Source organism: Delphinus delphis, chromosome 2 (genome assembly GCF_949987515.2).
Source record: "Delphinus delphis chromosome 2, mDelDel1.2, whole genome shotgun sequence".
Taxonomy (NCBI): domain Eukaryota; kingdom Metazoa; phylum Chordata; class Mammalia; order Artiodactyla; family Delphinidae; genus Delphinus; species Delphinus delphis.
This window is the reverse complement of record NC_082684.1, coordinates 145,498,834-145,518,853: the sequence shown is the minus strand read 5'-3', so window position 1 is coordinate 145,518,853 and position 20,020 is coordinate 145,498,834. Positions and strand designations below refer to the sequence as shown.

The following is a 20,020-nucleotide window of genomic DNA, read 5'->3' as shown; positions in this document are numbered from 1 at the left end:
TCTAATAAAGGTGAGAGCATGTGTTATGAATGTGAAATGCAGGACTTGAAAAGTTTGAAACAGATATTTCAGCTTTTACCCATAGTCTCCATCTTCTTATCCCTTCCCCACTACTACTGGACTCAGACAAGGGCCAGGAGACACAGGACTGGATGTAAAGGGACCTCTCCCTTCTCAAGACTTAGTCTTTGTTTCCGGCTCAAGCTCAGTGTGTTTGACTCTTCCTGAGGACATGTTCTGTCTCAGGAAGCTCCTCATTCACTCCAGTAAACAAGCTTCTGGCGCCCTGCCCCATCTGTTCCTCAGACATACCCAGGTGTGTCTGAACCCCAAGCCACAGCTTAGGCTCAAGTGGGGAGCAACAAGCACAGCACCCTTCTGTACCAATATCTAGCAAGGCTTTGTGGCCCTTGAGCAGAAACAGAATTAAAATGGTCAAGACTTAATGATGGGAACTGGCACAGGTATGGGATAAGGTCTGAATGCAGGAGTTAGCATTGACCCTTGAACAATACAGGTTTGAACTGCAAGGCACCACTTAATACGAGGATTTTTTTCAATAAACATACAGAACTCTTATGAAGACCACACAGCAAGCTTAGAACTCCGCATCTACAGTTAGTGTCAATACATGTATATTAAGTTTAATTTAATGAGCAGGTTGTGGGCTCAAGGTCCAACCGTTTCCTTTTACAGACTCTTCTGTTCAGAGAGTGTCTTTCAACTACCACCACCTTCCCCCACAAAACAAAACCTTCAATGTTTTCACCTCAGTTATCTGTTTATTTTAATAATATACTTTGAAATTGGAAGTGGTAGAATAGTTTTATTTAACTTACCAGGAAGAAATCGAAGACACAAAGAGATGATGTGACTTGGCCACGGTCCCAGAGGGCATGCGTGGCAGAGCTAGGATGGTCTCTAAGTCCCTGGGGGCTCTCAAGCCATTGTTCTGATGTCCCTGTATGTAATTGTTTTGACAGCAATTTCCCTGGTTCTCTCACTAGCCTGCTAATCACGCACGTCAATCACATGCAGGAACGCCATGGTCCTAGGGTCAGCCACAGTCTCTGGAGGACGTAATTCAAAAGAGAAAACAAGGCACCACAGAGCACTTTCTCCTTCCAGCATGTATGTCAGTTGTGGCCTCATGAGTCTGACAATGTGTGCAGGAGAGGATGTTGTTTTCTTTCCCCCCAGAGGGAGAAAGGCTATATCAAGTGTTCTGACCACAGCTGAAAACCAAGTGAGAAATCCAGCAGTTTAAAGTCCTCTGACTAGAGAACACTCAATGATATGGGAAGAGTTCTCCACCCAATCTCTAAAGAATCAAGAGGGCTGTCCTCTTTCTTCCTCCTCAACGACAGTCTCCGTAGTTTCACTCCAGTCTTTTAAGCGACCCTGAGGGTGGTGAGGCTTAATGTGAACCTTGACACAGATGGTTCACACTAATTACTCTTCTCCTGCAGACCACTCGGCCGTCCTTCCTCATTTCACTTTCACTTTGGCGAGCAGCACCGAGGGGCCCAGAAGCCACGGTCCAGGCCCAGTCCTGGGAAAAGGCCGCGAGAAGCCGCGCGCGTGGAGCCGGGAGGGCGGGGCGGGAAGGGGAGCGTGCGCGAGTGTGAGGCGTGGATCCTGGAATGCGCGTGTACGCGGCCCGCGAGCACCGCCCGCGCAGCGCCGATTGGCCGGGGGCGCGCGGCGGGGGAAACCCTTGGCTAATCTCCTGCCACTCAGCCGGGTCGACTTCGAATCCGGACCTCAGCGCCCGCGCGGAAGGACAAATAGTCCCGGCGGCGGTGCCGCGTGCCCCTCCAAGGCTGTGCTTACCCCGCCCGGGGCTGCGGGGGCCCAGAGGCCCGGGCGGCGGGGGAGGGGCGTCCTCCGCGGCTCCTCGACCCCCGCCCCCTCCTCGCGACCAGACGGGTGGATTGCGCTCCCTTGGGAAACGTAATTGGATTCCGGGCTCCCTCCAGTCGGGATCAGCGGAAATCGGAGGCTGAGCCTGCAGCGGGAGGGGCGGGTGGGGAGAAACCGCCGGGGAGGGAAACTTGGTGAAAACACCACTATGCCTTGAAGTGTCGGCGTGCTGGTTTCTGTGCAGGCCGCGCTAGAAGGTTGGGTGGTAACGAAGGATCAGTGAAGATTGCCCCCGGTTCCCTTTTCCGCCTGGCATGTGACTCCTGCCCTCTCCACGTTGTTATTCTGAAATTCACCTGGATGCCGATCCCCGGGAAGAAAAATATTTTGGAACCTTTGAGACTTTCAGACACCACCACTTCGTTTTTCTCTCAGAGCTCTACTTGGAGCTGAGATGGTGAAAGAACCCTGTCCAGTCTGGGATTTGGAGATGTGTCTTCTTAACGGGGTAACTCAGGAGAAAATAGCATTCTTACCAGAATCGTCCGGGAACGAAGAATATCTTAAGTCCTTGCTTTAGCAGTAGTAAACTTCCCTAATTCCCTTTCCCTTGCGGAGGTGGAGCATAAGTGGGAGCTTTAAGCAGAGTTTTTGGCTGAAATCATAGGAATGTTCTAGGAATTTAAGAGACTAGCTCACCCCTCTTGTGATGTTCCCGCCCCCCGTCTCATTTACTGCATTTCACTCATTCATTCATCATCAAGCAAGCTTTCATTGGGGACTTTCTATGTGCCAGGCTCTGTTGTACTTACCAAGGATACATCAGTGAATAAAACAAGTACCTGCACTCATGGAATCTCATTGCAATTCCTCCAGTGGGGGAGACAAACTATACATTTACATAAACAAATAGATACACAATATAATGTCATGTAGCGGTAAGTGCTGTGGGGACAAAGCAGAGTAGAAGGACACACAAGGATGCAGGTGGAAGTAGTGCGTTTATATTTTAGCTAAGTTGATATAGAAGGGCCTCTCTGAGAAGTTATGTTTAAATAGTGGTCTGAATGAAATGAGGAAGAAAGCCAAGCAAAAGTTTGGGGGAGAACTTTCCAAGCAGAGACAAGAAGAAGTGCAAAGGTTTGGAGGCAGGAGAATGGTGAGTTTGAATTAGTAGGAAGCAAGGAGGCCAGTGTGAATGCTGTGCAAAGATCAGGAAGAACAGTTGTAGATGGTATTTCTGACTTCCTTCTGGCTCTGCTCCAATCACCTGTGAGAATAATCATTCTAAATCTTTACTTTTAGCACATCTCTTCATGCTTCAATAATTTCATGGCTATATTTTTCTAGTGCATTAAATTTACTCTTCTGACTGATTTTGTTCTGACCCCATCTAGTTCCCTCTTACCCTATAAACTACTCCTCAATCTACCCCTTCAATTTTAGTTGGATCTGCCCCTCAAGAATATTCATGTTCACTTATTCCTATGTATATTTATTTATGGATCTACCCTCACACAACTTAGTATTGATTCAGTAAGGGTTTGTGGTTGCAAGTGACATAAAATCCAACTCAAATTGGCTTAAGTAGGGAAGAGAATTTATTGGCTCACATAACTGAAAAGTTCAAGATTGAATAAAAAGTTCAAATTATGTTATCAAGATTGGAATTCTCCCTGATATGTTGGCTGTTTCCTCTGCTGTTGGCTTCATTCTCAGGCTCCACAAATCAGCAACCAGCAGCTCTAAGCCCACACTGTCCTCACTGCCTGCAAAAATTGTGTCCATTCCTAAACCAATCACTGTTGCCCAGAGAAGATGCTCAGATTGGCCTGGTCTGAATCAGAAGCCCATCCCAGAAGTTGAGCCTTTTAATAACACATGAATGGCACAAAAAGATGATTCCACTTTAGAAAATGGGACTATGGTTATCAGAGGAAAGGTGGATATGTCCTGGGTAATGGAAACAGAGGACATACAACACATCCCTGTTCTTCTGTTGATGTCCCCAAATATTCCTCTTCTATATATGCCTTTAAAAGTGTTTATGGGGGGCTTCCCTGGTGGCGCAGTGGTTGAGGGTCCGCCTGCCGATGCAGGGGACACGGGTTCGTGCCCCGGTCCGGGAGGATCCCACATGCCGCGGAGCGGCTGGGCCCGTGAGCCATGGCCGCTGAGCCTGCGCGTCCGGAGCCTGTGCTCCGCAACAGGAGAGGCCACAGCGGTGAGAGGCCCGCGTACCACAAAAAATAAAAATAAAAAAAAAAAAAAAAAAAAAAAAGTGTTTATGGGGCTTCCCTGGTGGCGCAGTGGTTGAGAGTCCACCTGCCGATGCAGGGGACACGGGTTCGTGCCCTGGTCTGGGAAGATCCCACATGCCGCGGAGCGGCTGGGCCCGTGAGCCATGGCCGCTGAGTCTGCTCGTCCGTAGCCTGTGCTCTGCAACAGGAGAGGCCACAACAGTGAGAGGCCCGCGTACCACAAAAAAAAAAAAAAAAAAAGTGTTTATGCCTACACAGTGCAACAGTATTTTTTCCCACCACAAATGTACTCACTTCCTCCCCAAAGAGAGATGATCCAAAGATCATCTAGTTACTGCTGATAACTTCAAGTCCAAGACAGCAGGATAAATCATGTTTCCCCAGCTTGTAGCAATATAGTTCTTCATGGTCTAGCAACCTAAGGCTACATGATAAAATTAGCTACAAAGTACTTAATTTATAATAGAAAAAGAAAAAACTTACATTTGGAAAAATGACTATGGCAAACACACAGTGGTCTCCAATTCGTTGGATATATCGTATCTTGCTGGACAGGAATAGCAAAGGCTTCCTACCATGAGAGAAGAAAAAGTTCTTTGATCAACCCATCTGGCTGCCATATGTTGTGCTCTTGGAGAATCTCTCATCCATTGTTCTTCCATGCCATATCTGTAATGGACAATGGGGAGGATAATCCTGCTAGGGACCATACCTCTTTAGCATTCTGCTTCTTAATACAGTGGGTGTTGAAAAATCACTTGCTATGGCAGAGATAACTAGCTTTCACCAGCAAACAGCTGGGATCCTCTTCTGTTATGTAGAGTTGTTGCTAGGAAGTAGCTATATAGTCAGGGACTATATTTCCCAGCATCCCTGTTAATCTTGGTAAAGTCATATGACTATCTCATTGAACTATGATTGGAAGTGGTGTGAATCACTTAACAATGTGGTTAAGAACCAGGTAAGCCTTCTCTGGTATCTTTTTCCTCCTATGGCTGCACTGAAAGGACTCTAAGACCCTGGAGGATACATAAGAGAGCCATGAGATGGAAAGAGTCTGAGTAACTAAATGACCTTGTAGAAGACCACCTGCTGATCAGGAATACTGATATTGGACTCTACAAAAGTGAAAAATAAACATTCGTTGTATTAAGCTACTCAGGCTTCTCCATTACCTGTTACAGGGGTAATTAGCCTCGGTTTTGTTCTCTAGATTTAAGGTTTCTCTCACAATATAATTTCCTTTACTTCTCAGTAAGCTTGCAGTCTATTTGTATGTCTCCAGTTCCATGGTGGAAAAAACTCCAAAGCCAGAGGTCATGTAAAACTGCAGTCTTTGCATCTAGATTCTAATATGGCTATTTTTGTGTTTTGGTAATAGGCCTTGGTAATCTCCTCCCTTAATGGCCTCCATTTTGGTTTCTCCCTGAGAACAATTTGAAACAACAGCCACTGGTTTTGCAAGGGGGCTGGAGGGGGTGGGTGTGTGGGTGTAATGGCATAGTAGTGCTGGAGGAGCAAGGTGAGATAATTATCCTTCTAAGCAGGCAGGAATTGCTTGAGAGAGGACTGGGTGTGTGCAGACTTCTTCTAAGTGCCAGTCTTTTCCATGTCTTGCCTCCATTGGTATCAACATTCTTTGGGGGCTTTTCCACCCTTAATGGCTCCGGATTATTGAAGTTTCTGTCATATTCGATTGCAGTCTATAAGCAAAAATGGTCATTTGTAACAAAGCAGTATTTTTTTTCTCTCTGCCTTAGATAAATAAGGCTCAATCCTAAACCTGAGTCTTTCTCACAGGACTTAACTAAAAGCCAACATGTAATACTTGATGTACTCTAGTATCTGTACTCTAGTATTTGGCCCTTTCACATTTCATACTTGATAGGCACATTTCTGAATCCTAGTATACAACAGGTGCCAGTTTAACCTACTACTTTGCTATTGAATTCCCAGCCCAGTATAGATGGAGCCTCCTCTGAATCAACTGATTCAACAGTTTAAGGTCTTTCTGTTACTAGTCCCCACTCCCAGTACCAATTTATGAATTGTTAGACCTATTTTAGTTGCAGGTGACAAAATAAAAAACACAACTTAAACTGACTTATACAAAAAAAGAATATTTTGGCTATTGGCTCATATAACTAAAGAAGGAGTGATATATTTAGCTTAAGGCATAGCTTGATCCAAGGGCTTAAGCAATGTCATTAGAATTCTATTCTGCTTCATCTCCTGGCTCTGTGTTCTGTGTTGGCTTCTTTCTCAGGCTCCATATGGTGGCTCCTGGCAGCTCCAGTTCACATAATCCTCACTGTTAGCAATCTCAGTGGAAGAGTGCAGGCCTCTTTCCCAGAAGTGCCAGCAATAATCTCCTTATATTTTATTGGCTTTGATTAGGACATGTGGCCAGAGGAATGATTACTCATGTTGTTGAGAGTGGAGTCCACTCCACCTAGAAGACATTGACTGAGAGCGATAGAAGAGGAAAATCAGGGTACGGGTATCAGAAGAATGAGTTGATGCCGAGTGGCAAAAAACCAAATGTCTCTCAGATACCAATGTGTAGTGTTTCCTAATTGCTTCACATGTGTTGGTTTTATCTCCTTCACTGGACTGTAAGTGTCTCTGGAGCAGGATCATGTATTATATGTCTTAACAGTGCCAACCCAGCAGGCAGTCCTTAGATACTGGCTGATTGATTGCCTCTTCTTATAACACTAAAGATGGCACACTCAAAAGGGTAAAAAGAGCTTAATAAAGGGATAATTTACAGAGGTAAATATATAGTGGGAAGGGTTAAGGGAACCAACTAACAATGGTAAAGCACTTAAGGACTAGTAACAATGAGAAGCCTTAAGCCTGAAGGAGCAGGGGAAGGGAGATTTTAATGGAACCCAATAAGAGCTGTAGTTTGGAAGGGGATTTCTGACAAAAGCTGTGACTATAAACAGAGAAACATAGCCACTGCCAAATGTGGCCCATCAAAGGGCTGGGAAATAAACACTTGTCCTCTTTTTCTCCCACTCTTTAAACTTCTTTTGGTACCTCCTATAGGCCAAACCCAGCCAGAAGCTAGAGGACTTGGATAGTATGGTCTGTAGAGGTCAGCCTCCAGTGTAGAGCAAGGCAAATAGGATGAAAAATGGGAAAATGGATCTGGAGGAGCAAATGGAAAATAACCAGGACATCCCTGTTATATTCTTTAGAGCAACCCTGAATAAAACCAATTCTATATGTGTTAACCATACAGCCTGGGTTTACCAGGAAAATATAATTTTACTCTTTCCAGTAAACTTGTTAAATATATAATTAATGTGGTTTCATTTTTATAGCACTTTAAGACTTTAACATTCATGAATTCATAAATCATAAAACGTCTTTGGTTAGCCTATGTACTTAAAAAGTTATCATCATTGTATTGACATGGAACTCCTCAAGAATATTGTACCTGGCAATCCATCAGAAAGCCCTGGCACAGCACTTGTCAAATAGTGACAAATTTGATCAAAGTTTGATGATTTGAAGAATGATTAAATGAATAAAGCATTTCAAGCTAGACTTTAAGTGGGAAACTAGATGAGTTTTCTTTGTTAGAGGTTGGCGCTAACTATACATCTACCAATCCTTCTCTTAAAGTCTGACATTGGCATCTTAGCTCTCGATCAAGGTGTTATCTCATAGGAAATAGAAATGCGATAAATTTTCTCTGTCAATCTTTAGAAGTAAGAAGTTCTATAATTAGCTGTCATGCTAATAAACTCACTTTAAAGTCCATTTCAGTTAAGGGACTATTATTTTTTTTAATCTAAAACTGGGTTTCTTCATGGAATTGTCATTCAAATGTAAGAAAAATAAATATACTTGCTTCAGTATATAAGCTGGCATTATAAAGTGTCAGTCCAAACTATTTCTCTAAAAGATTTTAGTGAAGCCAAAAAAACAAACTTTTGTTCTTTGGCAATCCTGTGTATATAGAGCTGAAAACAGTTTACAAAATGCTTTCACGTTTTGAATGAATTGAAATAGCTCAATTCATTTACTCATATAATAGTACTGAGTACTTACTATATGCCACACGTAATCCCTGCCCTCACTGAACTGGCAGTCTTGAGCAGTGTTTCTCAGACTTAAATGAAAATATGAATCCTCTGAGGATCTTATGAAAATGTAGGCTCTAAATCTGAGATGGAGCCCAATACTGCATTTCTAACCAGCTTCCAGGTGATGCTAATGCTGCTGGTCTAGGGACCACACTTAGAGTAACAAAAGTCTGATGGTCTCATTTAATCCTTTCAACAACAACAAGTGTTTATCTTATTATCTTTTGTTTGTTTGTTTGTTTTGGGTTTTATTTGCAGTACGCGGGCCTCTCACTGTTGTGGCCTCTCCCGTTGGCGGAGCACAGGCTCCAGACGCAGCGCAGGCTCAGCGGCCATGGCTCACGGGACCAGCCACTCCATGGCATGTGGGATCTTCACGGACCGGGGCACAAACCCGTGTCCCCTGCCTCGGCAGGCAGACTCTCAACCACTGCGCCACCTGGGAAGCCCCTATCTTATTATCTTGAGTAGTTACTATGTATAAAGCACTGTGCTATACATTGTAAACGAACAGTTCAGTTAGACATAGACCTCCTGGAGGCTCACTATATAGCTGAAAAAAAACTAGTGTAATGAATAATTATGGATGTGTGATTCTATTTATATGAAATATCCACTTATCTATTATAAATATCTATTTATCCAAATATCCATATGATATAATATGAACAAATGTAATAATAAACATGTAGTCTAAATGGAGCTCACAGACTCTAAGTGATTAGCCCTAAGTCACATAACTAGTTAATGAGAAAGTTAGCATATAAACCTAGTCCTATCAAGCTAAGACTGGTCATTGTCAGAAACCTCCTTGCCAGAGGAGACATAGACATGTATGCCAGGAAATAGACATCCTTCCACCAAGTAGAGATCGCACCTGTCTCAGAATTGTCCTCACCCTGTAAGGCAGAGATCATCCTGAGTGGTGACCTTGGTGGCAACCATACACATACTGCCAGTTGATGGGCTGTGCCAGCTAGTGTCTGGCGGATTATTTGGTTTCATCAGTGTTCTTAGTTTCAAGCAACAAAAATCAATTCTGGGGCTTCCCTGGTGGCGCAGTGGTTGAGAGTCCGCCTGCCGATGCAGGGGACACAGGTTCGTGTCCCAGTCTGGGAAGATCCCACATGCCGCGGAGCAGCTGGGCCCGTGAGCCATGGCCTCTGAGCCTGCGCGTCTGGAGCCTGTGCTCCACGACAGGAGAGGCCACAGCAGTGAGAGGCCCGCGTACAGCCAAAAAAAAAAAAAAAAAAAAAAAAAAAAAAATCAATTCTGACTGATTCAGTAGCAAAGTGCGCAGCTCACAGAATCATTATGAGGGTTGAAAACCAAGCTCAGAACTGCCCCAAATCATACTGCAGAAACAGCCCAGGAGAAGACTGCTATTACTGATGCTGCTCAGCATGCTGGACTCTGCCGCCTTCCTCCACCACCAAAACTGCCCTGGGAACTTAACTTGGCAACTGCAATGCTGCAAGAGAAAGACCTGACTGCTGTCCTTGCTTCTTCGTGTTACTAGTTCTCTACCCAAGGCCATGCAGGTGCTTCTGATTGGCTGAGGGTGGGCCGTGAACCTGAATCCAGGGTGGAAGAGAGGACAGTAAAGTATTTGACAACTTCTTTCACTTTCTAGATAGTAAGAAATGGGATTAACTTTATTTCAAGCCTCACATATCAGTAAGTTCTCCAAGCTCAGAGAGTTCAGATGCTGGGCTACCAAAAAACAAACAAACAAGACAAACAAACAAACAAACAAATATGTTCATTACAGCCTTGCACAAATAGTGGCTAATGGAGTAACAGCATCAACATTAAGCAGGAGCTTGTTAAAAATACAGAATCTCAGGTCCTATTCCAGATGTGCAGAATCGTGATCTGCTTTCTAACAAGCAGCTGAGGTAACTTGTATTAGAAGTGTTGCTTTACATTATACAACATATATTCTTTTTAATTTTCAAGGATCAGTGACCAGTAGTCTTTATTAATCCATAGAGTTGCCAGATTTAGTGCAGGATGCCCAATAAAATTTGAATTTTAGACCAAGAACAAATCCATTTTTAGAATAAATATGTTCCATGAAATATTTGGGACATACTTATACTAAAAATTATCACTTGTGTATATGAAATTCAGATTTAATTGGGTATAGTATTTTATCTGGCAATCACGCTCATCCAAAAATTCTCTCTCTCCACAATGAATGGAAATGGACAGAAACAGTAATTGTCTACAGGAAAGCATTCATACTGGTTTTCGATTTCTGGCATGGTAGACTGTAAGTACTGAAATCAGAACATGGAAACTCTACACAATTTCAAGTCTGCTCTGAGTTCTGCCTAAGTATTTAATGCTTGAGGTCCCCTAATAATATGAAGGGTGAATGTTCTGTTAACCCTAAATGAAAACTCTTTTGTTGGATAAGAGTTAATTTTTAAATATACCTATGAACTAACTTATTTAATGAGTTTTGACCAATATCACCTTTATCCCAAAGAATCTGACCACATGAACTGTGTAAATAAAGAATATAAATGATGACAATCACTGTTGGCTTCCCTCTGGACACTGCTACTCTAATTTAATTTTCTTCCTAAAGAAAAGGGTTGCAGCCTATGCCCAGGAGTTTTAGAAAAATAGCTTTCAAATATTCTGTTTGGAAAAAAATTCACAATTTGTATGGAAACACTAAAGACCCCGAATAGCAAAAGCAATCGTGAGAAAGAAAACCGGAGCTGGAGAAATCAGGTTCCCTGACATCAGACTATACCACAAAGCTACAGTAATCAAGAGAGTATGGTACTGGCACAAAAACAGAAATATAGATCAATGGAACAGGATAGAAAGCCCAGAGATAAACCCATGCACATATGGTCACCTTATCTTTGATAAAGGAGACACGTATATACAATGGAGAAAAGACAGCCTCTTCAATAAGTGGTGCTGGGAAAACTGGACAGCTACATGTAAAAGAGTGAAATTAGAACACTCCCTAACACCATACACAAAAATAAACTCAAAATGGATTAAAGACCTAAATGTATGACCAGACACTATAAAACTCTTAGAGGAAAACATAGGCAGAACACTCCATGACATAAATCACAGCAAGATCCTTTTTGACCCACTTCCTAGAGAAATGGAAATAAAAACAAAAATAAACAAATGGGACCTAATGAAACTTCAAAGCTTTTGCACAGCAAAGGAAACCATAAACAAGACGAAAAGACAACCTTCAGACCGGGAGAAAATATTTGTAAACGAAGCAACTGACAAAGGATTAATCTCCAAAATAGACAAGCAGCTCATGCTGCTCAATATCAAAAAAACAAAAACCCAAATTCAAAAATGGGCAGAAGACCTAAATAGACGTTTCTCAAAGAAGATATACAGATTGCCAACAAACACATGAAAGGATGCTCAACATCACTAATCATTAGAGAAATGCAAATCAAAACTACAGTGAGGTATCACCTCACACCAGTCAGAATGGCCATCATCAAAAAATCTACAAACAGGGCTTCCCTGGTGGCGCAGTTGTTGAGAATCCGCCTGCCGATGCAGGGGACACAGGTTCGTGCCCCGGTCCGGGAAGATCCCACATGCCGTGGAGCAGCTGGGTCCGTGAGCCATGGCCGCTGAGCCTGCGCATCCGGAGCCTGTGCTCCGCAACAAGAGAGGCCACAACAGTGAGAGGCCCGCGTACCGCAAAAAAAAAAAAAAAAAAAAAATCTACAAACAATAAATGCTGGAGAGGGTGTGGAGAAAAGGAAACCCTCTTGCACTGTTGGTGGGAACGTAAATTGATACAGCCACTATGGAGAACAGTATGGAGGTTCCTCAAAAAACTAAAAATAGAACTACCATACGACCCAGCAATCCCACTCCTGGGCATATACCCTGAGAAAACCATAAGTCAAAAAGAGGCATGGGGGCTTCCCTGGTGGCGCAGTGGTTGAGAGTCCACCTGCCGATGCAGGGGACACGGGTTCATTCCACAGTCTGGGAAGATCCCATGTGCCGCGGAGCGGCTAGGCCCGTGAGCCACGGCTGCTGAGACTGCGCGTCCGGAGCCTGTGCTCCGCAATGGGAGAGGCCACAACAGTGAGAGGCCCACGTACAGCAAAAAAAAAAAAAAAAAAAAAAAAAACCAGGCATGTACCACAATGTTCATTGCAGCTCCATTTTACCATAGCCAGGACATGGAAGCAACCTAAGTGTCCATCAACAGATGAATGGATAAAGAAGATATGGCACATACATACAATGGAATATTACTCAGCCATAAAAAGAAATGAATTTGAGTTATTTGTAGTGAGGTGGATGGACCTAGAGTCTGTCATACAGAGTGAAGTAAATCAGAAAGAGAAAAACAAATACCGTATGCTAACACATATATATGGAATCTAAAAAAAAAAAAAAAGGTCATGAAGAACCTAGGGGCAGGATGGGAATAAAGACGCAGGCCTACTAGAGAATGGACTTGACACAGGGAGGGGGAAGGGTAAGCTGTGACAAAGTGAGAGAGTGGCATGGACATATATACACTACCAAATGTAAATAGATAGCTAGTGGGAAGCAGCCACATAGCACAGGGAGATCAGCTCAGTGCTCTGTGTCCACCTAGAGGGGTGGGATAGGGAGTGTGGGAGGGAGACACAAGAGGGATGGGATATGGGGATATATGTATATGTATAGCTGATTTATTTTGTTACACAGCAGAAACAAACACACCATTGTAAAGTCATTATACTCCAATAAAGATGTTAAAAGAAAAAAAGCATTCTGTTTGGGAAAAAGGCAGATTGTATGATATCTAAATTGGAATCAGAAGTATCACATTCAAAAATGAAAGAAAACTTTTAGTACTCCAAAATGTATACCAATTGCATTTATTTGGAAGATAGTTTAACTCACTTTAACATTTTAGCCAGTCGAAATATTTCCCGTCAGCCAAGTAGGGAATTTTGGGTGGTTGAGAGATTGCATCTATGTCACCTCTCATATTGTACCTCAGGGTAACCTAATAGTTGATGAGAAGAAATTTCTCTTTACAGAGTATTCCAGCTAATAATCGATGTGGAAATGACAGAATATCATCATATTGTAAACTGTTATGAAATGATGCAACTAGGAAATGATCATCAATAATGGCTAACTTCACAAAAAGAGAGACAAGCAGACATTACTTGCCTCCTGTATATAACATCACTATGGAATATTCTTGCCAAAAATCAAACTAGAATTTTATCAATCCTATATATATAAATAATAATTTGTAGAATTTACAGGTGATACAGGAACATATTAAATGACACCAGGAGAGTTACAATCAGAAAACCCGGGCTATGGAAAATCCTACAGGACAAGAAACACAGTTTTGCTTTAACAAATCAATTGAAAGAGGGAAAAGCCATGGATTAACAGACTTACATATCAGACAATTCACTGTGTGGATCTTTTTTGGATCCCAGTTTAAACAAATCACCTGTAATAAAAAAAATTTATGAAACAATTTGGGGAAATTTGATTTGAAATCACTCTCTTGAAGAGATATCTGCATTCCCATGTTCATTGCAGCGTTATTCACAGTATCCATCTACATTCAGTTCCATTCTGAATATTTGATATTAAAGCATTTTTATAAACATTGTAGATGTGATAAAGATATTGTCATTATAATTTTTAGAAGCATCCTATCTTTTAGATTTAAGTGCTGAACTGTTTGTGGATGAAACGATTTGATGTTTGCTTCAAATTAATATGGAGGTGAGGATGCTTGAATAATTGTTGAAGCTGGGTGGTAGGTTCAAGGGCATTCATTATACAATTCTTTCTACTTTTGTATGTTTGAAATTTTTCATAAGATAATTAGGTTTTAAAATTGTGTTTTGAGTATAATCTCAATTTTAAATTTGCAATTTAAATGCAGAGAATTAGTTCCCACTTGAGCATACGTCCTCCCCTAACCCCCACTTTCTTACCAATTACTCAATCACCTTAATGTTTTAAATAGTTCTCTAAGTTCTATGTGTACCTATCTCTAAATCAGTTCAATTCTATAGATGGAGAAAAAAAAAAGGCAACACACAGATGACGTTATTGATGGGCCAGTTGCATTCTTATGCTCTGTCCTTCTGGGACCAATACTTTTTGAAATAGTCAGGAATAGAAGACAGATCTGTGGTGAAGAGACCCCTGCTTCTCTGAGAGAAGTTAACAGATCCTTTGGGGATAAGCCTATGATTTTGATCTCATTAGTATTCTGAGCTCCATTCAAGTGTGACTGACAGTCACACAAGTCAATACAGGAGCATTTTGGGAGAGCCAAGATAGAGAGTTTTTTTCTTATAGATTAGTGCTCCTGTTCTTACAGAGTTCACCAGAAAAACAAATCAGAGCACTTCTGATTCAACAAATGAGTGTAATGAAGCTATATTTCTAAGAAAACTGCATTATTGGGCTAGAAGAGAGATAAAATTCTAAATCGCTTGTACAAATAAAAAATGTTATTGAAGGAAATGCAAATATATTCTAGATGATTATTAACTCTTTCATTTTCACTTTCTTTAATCTTAGGTCGACTCATAGCTACAGACTGAATGCAAGCTTAGAGATTTAGAAAGCAACGAATATTTATATCTTTGATGGTTTTAATCCATCAAGCATAAAAAATAGAGTAAAATCAAGACGGAACACCATCAGACCGTTAGAAATGGAGTAGAAGAGGGTAGCCAAAGACCTGGAAAAGGATATCAGTCCCATCTAGTATTTTCCTCAGGTTTCATTCCCAATTCCAGAAGAAGTAATAGATGTTTAAAATATTCAGTGGCATCCTTTTATCATGCTACTGAATATAGTTTGAAAGCTTAAGGTGATATGTTTAAAGATTAGAAACAATAAAGAAAAATCTTGCGGGCTTATAATGCAAATGAAACAGGGAAAATTGTAGTAAGATATTTTGGATTTAGAGAAGAATGTGCCAATCACCAAAACTTAATGTGTAATTGCATAAAAATGCTGTTGCAGTGAAATTAGAAATTCAACAGATGGTCTCAAAATAAAATATTTCTGCAGTATATGAGAACAATTGTTCCCTAACTCCTCTCAAATGAAAGTGTGGATAATTAAGTGCAATCTAAATCATCCAATCCAAGTCAATTCATTTTATCAAATCACCCAGGGGAATGAACTCAAGAAAAGGCAACTTTCACTGAAAACACAATTTCTCATTTAATTGATTAGACAATTACTGAGGGATTATTGGGGTTAGAGAGAAGATACAGTTATTGATAAGAAAGAGAAAATACATCCTTTACCCCTGAAGAGCTCCAGTTGAGAGAAACTGAGAATACACACCTAAGAACTTGAGAATATTGACCATGTATTCTCCTGATTTTTCATAAATGTTAAAATAAGCAATAAATTCACTATAATAGACTAAATTTGTCAAAGATACCAATGACTTGTAAGAAAAGATTTATAAGATCTGACATGTGGTGAGAGCTGAACTTGGTGTCACCTAGCTTCTTTTTCTGGACTTTTCACCAGGAATAACTTTTGCTTTTAGAAAGCATCTTAAAATGGTTAATTTATAGGCATTTTATTCCTTTCAGCATTGCTCTACCTTGTTCAGTACATTTCTCTAATGGTCTTTATCTATTCAAGGTAACTATACTTTAGCAGCCCACTTCGTGTTCAGCTTTATTATTCTGAGACATTATGGGCCCCACAGGGACACCATTCTAAGGCACTGTTTCTCAAACTTTAGTGTGCATCAGAATCACAGGAAGGACTTGTTAAAAAATAAGTTGCTAGCCCCACCCTCAGAGTTTCTGAGATGGAGCTACACTCACAGAGTAGGTCTAGGATCCAGCCCAAGAATTTGCATTTCTAATTGGTTGCCAAGTGATATTTATACTACTGGTCCAGGGACCACACTTTGAGAACCACTTTCCTAAGTGATATCTATCTGCTTCTTCTCAGAAGTAAGAGAGGTGAAGTCACAAGAGGAGTTGAGGAAGCCAAAAAAGAGTTTTTTTACTCCCATGAAAATCTCAGGCCTGGCTCTGTCTGTTTCTCCTCTTTCTGGAGGGTTCTGGTATTGAGTGTCTTTTTAAGGTAGACACATGTGCTCATAATGGTATGATGGAAGTCAGGTTATATATTCAGGGAGATGTGCAGGTCACACTCACAGATTAAGGATTAATTATTTCCCAAATAGATAACAAGATAAAAAGTAGGAACTGAGATGGATCTAGAGATTGTCTTACTGAGTGAAGTAAGTCAGACAGAGAAGGACAAATATATGATATCACTTATATGTGGAATCTTAAAACAATGGTACAAATGAAGCTATTTACAAAACAGAAATAGAGTCATAGATGTAGAAAACAAACTTATGGTTACTAAGGGGGAAAAGGGGGGGGATAAATTGGGAGACTGGGATTGACATATACACACTACTGTATATAAAATAGATAACTAATAAGAACCTACTGTATAGCACAGGGAACTCTACTCAATTCTCTGTAATGACCTATATGGGAATAGAATCTTAAAAAGAGTGGATATATGTATATATATAACTGATTCACTTTGCTGTACAGCAGAAACTAATACAACATGGTAAATCAACTATACTTCAATAAAAATTAATTAAAAAAAAAACAGGAACAGAGAATCCATACCATATTAAAGCACATGTAATTAGTGCCTTCTCACTCCAACAAAGGAAAACTTCTACACACTAAAAACCCAAGTACTAGAGGGCTGGTAAATGATCAGAACAGGGGCGGATGGTGTTATCAACTCCAGACACCAGGTTGCCTTTCCAGGTGATAAAGAATGCGCTTATCGCTGAGAGTAACAAGATTCTCATAAAATGTCAACCTTTAAACTCCTGATTATCCTCATTTTCTTTCATCTCCCACTTTTTTTTGTTGATAATTGAACACAAGTTCTTTAATACAGTGAATTGGGACTTCCCTCATGGTGCAGTGGTTAGGAATCCGCCTGCCAATTCAGGGGACACCGGTTCCAGCCCTGGTCCAGGAAGATCCCACGTGCTGTCTAAGCTCATGCGCCACAACTACTAAGCCTGCGCTCTAGAGCCCGCGAGCTGCAACTGCTGAGCCTGCGTGCCACAACTACTGAAGCCTGCGAGCCTACAGCCCCTGCTCCACAACAAGAGAAGCCACCACAATGAGAAGCCCACGCACCGCAACGAAGAGTAGCCCCCACTTGCTGCAACTAGAGAAAGCCTGTGTGCAGCAATGAACACCCAACGCAGCCAAAAATAAATAAATTTTTTAAAAAAGAGCTCTGCATATCAATAAAGAAAAGACTAACAATCAAATGACAAAATGGCAGCTCCAACCGTAGCTTGTTTCCTTGAGCAGGTGCCTAGGTCACAAGTCTGTGTCCTGGCTGCAAAGGGTCTTCAGAATTTTGGGCTCTAACTTACATGTTAGGAAGGCAGGAGTTATATCACGGGAACGTTCTTTAATACAGAAAGTCTGTTTAAAAGATGGTGGACGTTCATGACTATGACAAATATCCACTACCATTCTTTTGCACGTTCTATTATAATGGTGGTCACCACCTGGTCAAGGAAATTATGGATGCAAGTTTAATTTCCATTTTCAAAAGCCCAGCTACTTACTTACTTAAACATTCAGTTGCTATTTTCAAGACTAAAGTGTCTTCTGTCATTCATTTACTCTTTCAGTTTTTCATAAGCCCCCAAAATATTTACTATGCACATACTATCTACTTGGCACTGTCTTCTAGGTGCTTGGAATACACTAATGAACCATACAGAAAAAAATTTCTGCCCCATGGAGCTTCCATTCTAGTGAGATGTCTTCGGTCGTTGTTGGTACTCCACATCAGTTTTCAAACTTTTATTCCAAACAAGGACAGGTTAAACAGATGGAGCAAAATAAGTAGTCCAGTGTTTGTTAGCTTTTCTAAGACAGTTCTATTAGTTGGCTTAGTTCCTAGGCACCTGCCTCTTCAAATACATAGCAAATATATTTTAAAATCTGGTAAAAATATTTTAAAATTTGATATATTAAAAAATACTGGGAATTCCCTGGCGGTCCAGTAGTTAGGACTCTGAGCTTCCATTGTAGGGAGCCTGGGTCTGATCCCTGGTCAGGGAACTAGAAACCTGCAAGCCGTGTGGCGCAGCCAAAACAAACAAATAAAAAACCAAAAAGGTGTTTGTTGTTTGGATGCTTACCTCATTGCAAGTGAATAACTGAGATCAGACTACCAGAAATATGTATATTAAATTTGACTATTCAAAAGAGAATATAATAATTAGAGGATTCTTTCCTTGCCAAAAGTTAATAATATTTTAAAAATTCTTTAGAGATGCTGAGAAAAGAGAGCAAAACCTGTATGTGTATTATTTGCAGGTGAGGCCACTGTGTGTTCTATCTGGGACCCAGTTGGGTGTATCTCTATCCCTAAGTCACATTGACTTAGTCACATTGAGTAAGTCCCATTAACCAAAGTAATATTTGCTTTAAAAATGATATGACATATAGAGTTATTTAAAAAATACTTCCAAACCATTATTTCATTTAGCAATTTTCTTTCTTCAGAATGTTTGAAGGCCTTGTTCCATTGCCCGCTAGCTTCTAGTGTTGTTGAACAATGGATGACATTTTGATTCTTAATTCTTTGTGTTTGTCCTGTTTTGTGCTCTCTTTGAAAGCTTGAAGATCTTGTCTTCGTCTGCGTTATGCTCAAATCTCCTGATCACATGCTTTGTTATAGATCTATTTTTATCTGTTTTGGTGTGCACTTCGTGAACCCATTTAATTTGGTAACTCATTTACTTCAGTTCTGGGAATTTTTCTTAGATTATTTCATTGATGATTTTCATCATTTTTCCCCCTTATCTCTCTTTTTGGAGCCATTATTATTTGGATTTTGTACTTCCTGAACTGGTCCTCTCTGCTTTCTAATAGATTTCCTTAACTTCCTCTTCCAAAGCATTTATCAATTTTCTCCCCATTTATACTCTCCCATTTTCAATTCTAAATGCTCTAAATGTCTCACATGATAGTGGCTTCTCTCAAATGTCTGATAACCAATCCTTGGTTGTCTGCTCACATTTAAGAACAGGACAGTACAATGCTGATTGGAAACTCTGAGTGATTGGGTGGGGGGTTTGTCAGCTATAAACGTCTTTATAGAATTATTTGTTTGGGTTAATAGGTGGGGAACCTCCCATGTTAATATCTTCAGATCTTTCCTCTTGGGTTGATCAGATTCCACATAGAAGGATCTTCTAATCTCCTCCTTGGAAGCTGAAAGTCTGGCTGCTGGAATCTGGGAGCCAAGTTGGTAAAGATATCTGGGAGCCTCAGCAACCAATATACAAATGTTCACTTAATCCCCCTACCCTCTAGAGATCTCCTGCTTTACCTTCTGCAGAGAAGTTTGCAGTAAAGCCATTTAATGGCTTAAATAATAAATGACACTAGCAAGGAGAATACTCTTTTTACCTATGAACAGAGAGGAAAGGCGAAATCCATACCAGGAAATCCCCCAAAGGTGAGGGATTCTTGCTAGCTGATCAAAGAGAGTGAGGAGGGGATCATTGATGACTAGCAGAATCTGGCTTATGATAAAAGTGGAAAATCTTGGCTTTTAATTCATCTTTGATGTGAGTGCCATGAACTGAAAGTAATACTTCTTATTAAACTAATTGTTACATAAAATTGTTCCCTTTAGTCCCAAGGGGACAGCTGTGGGAAAGAAAGCACAGACTCCTAGCTGCTC

General features: G+C 40.9%; 1 long non-coding RNA gene across 1 annotated transcript in view; it reads right to left on the bottom strand.

The window, feature by feature from the left end:
* Positions 1 to 1,478, bottom strand: part of LOC132419856 (uncharacterized) — a 127,429-nt gene extending 125,951 nt beyond the window's left edge. Inside the window, exon 1 of the long non-coding RNA XR_009518259.1 lies at positions 840 to 1,478. This is a non-coding gene — a long non-coding RNA (uncharacterized lncRNA). The remainder of the gene's footprint in view (positions 1 to 839) is intronic.
* Positions 1,479 to 20,020: the final 18,542 nt, after the last annotated feature.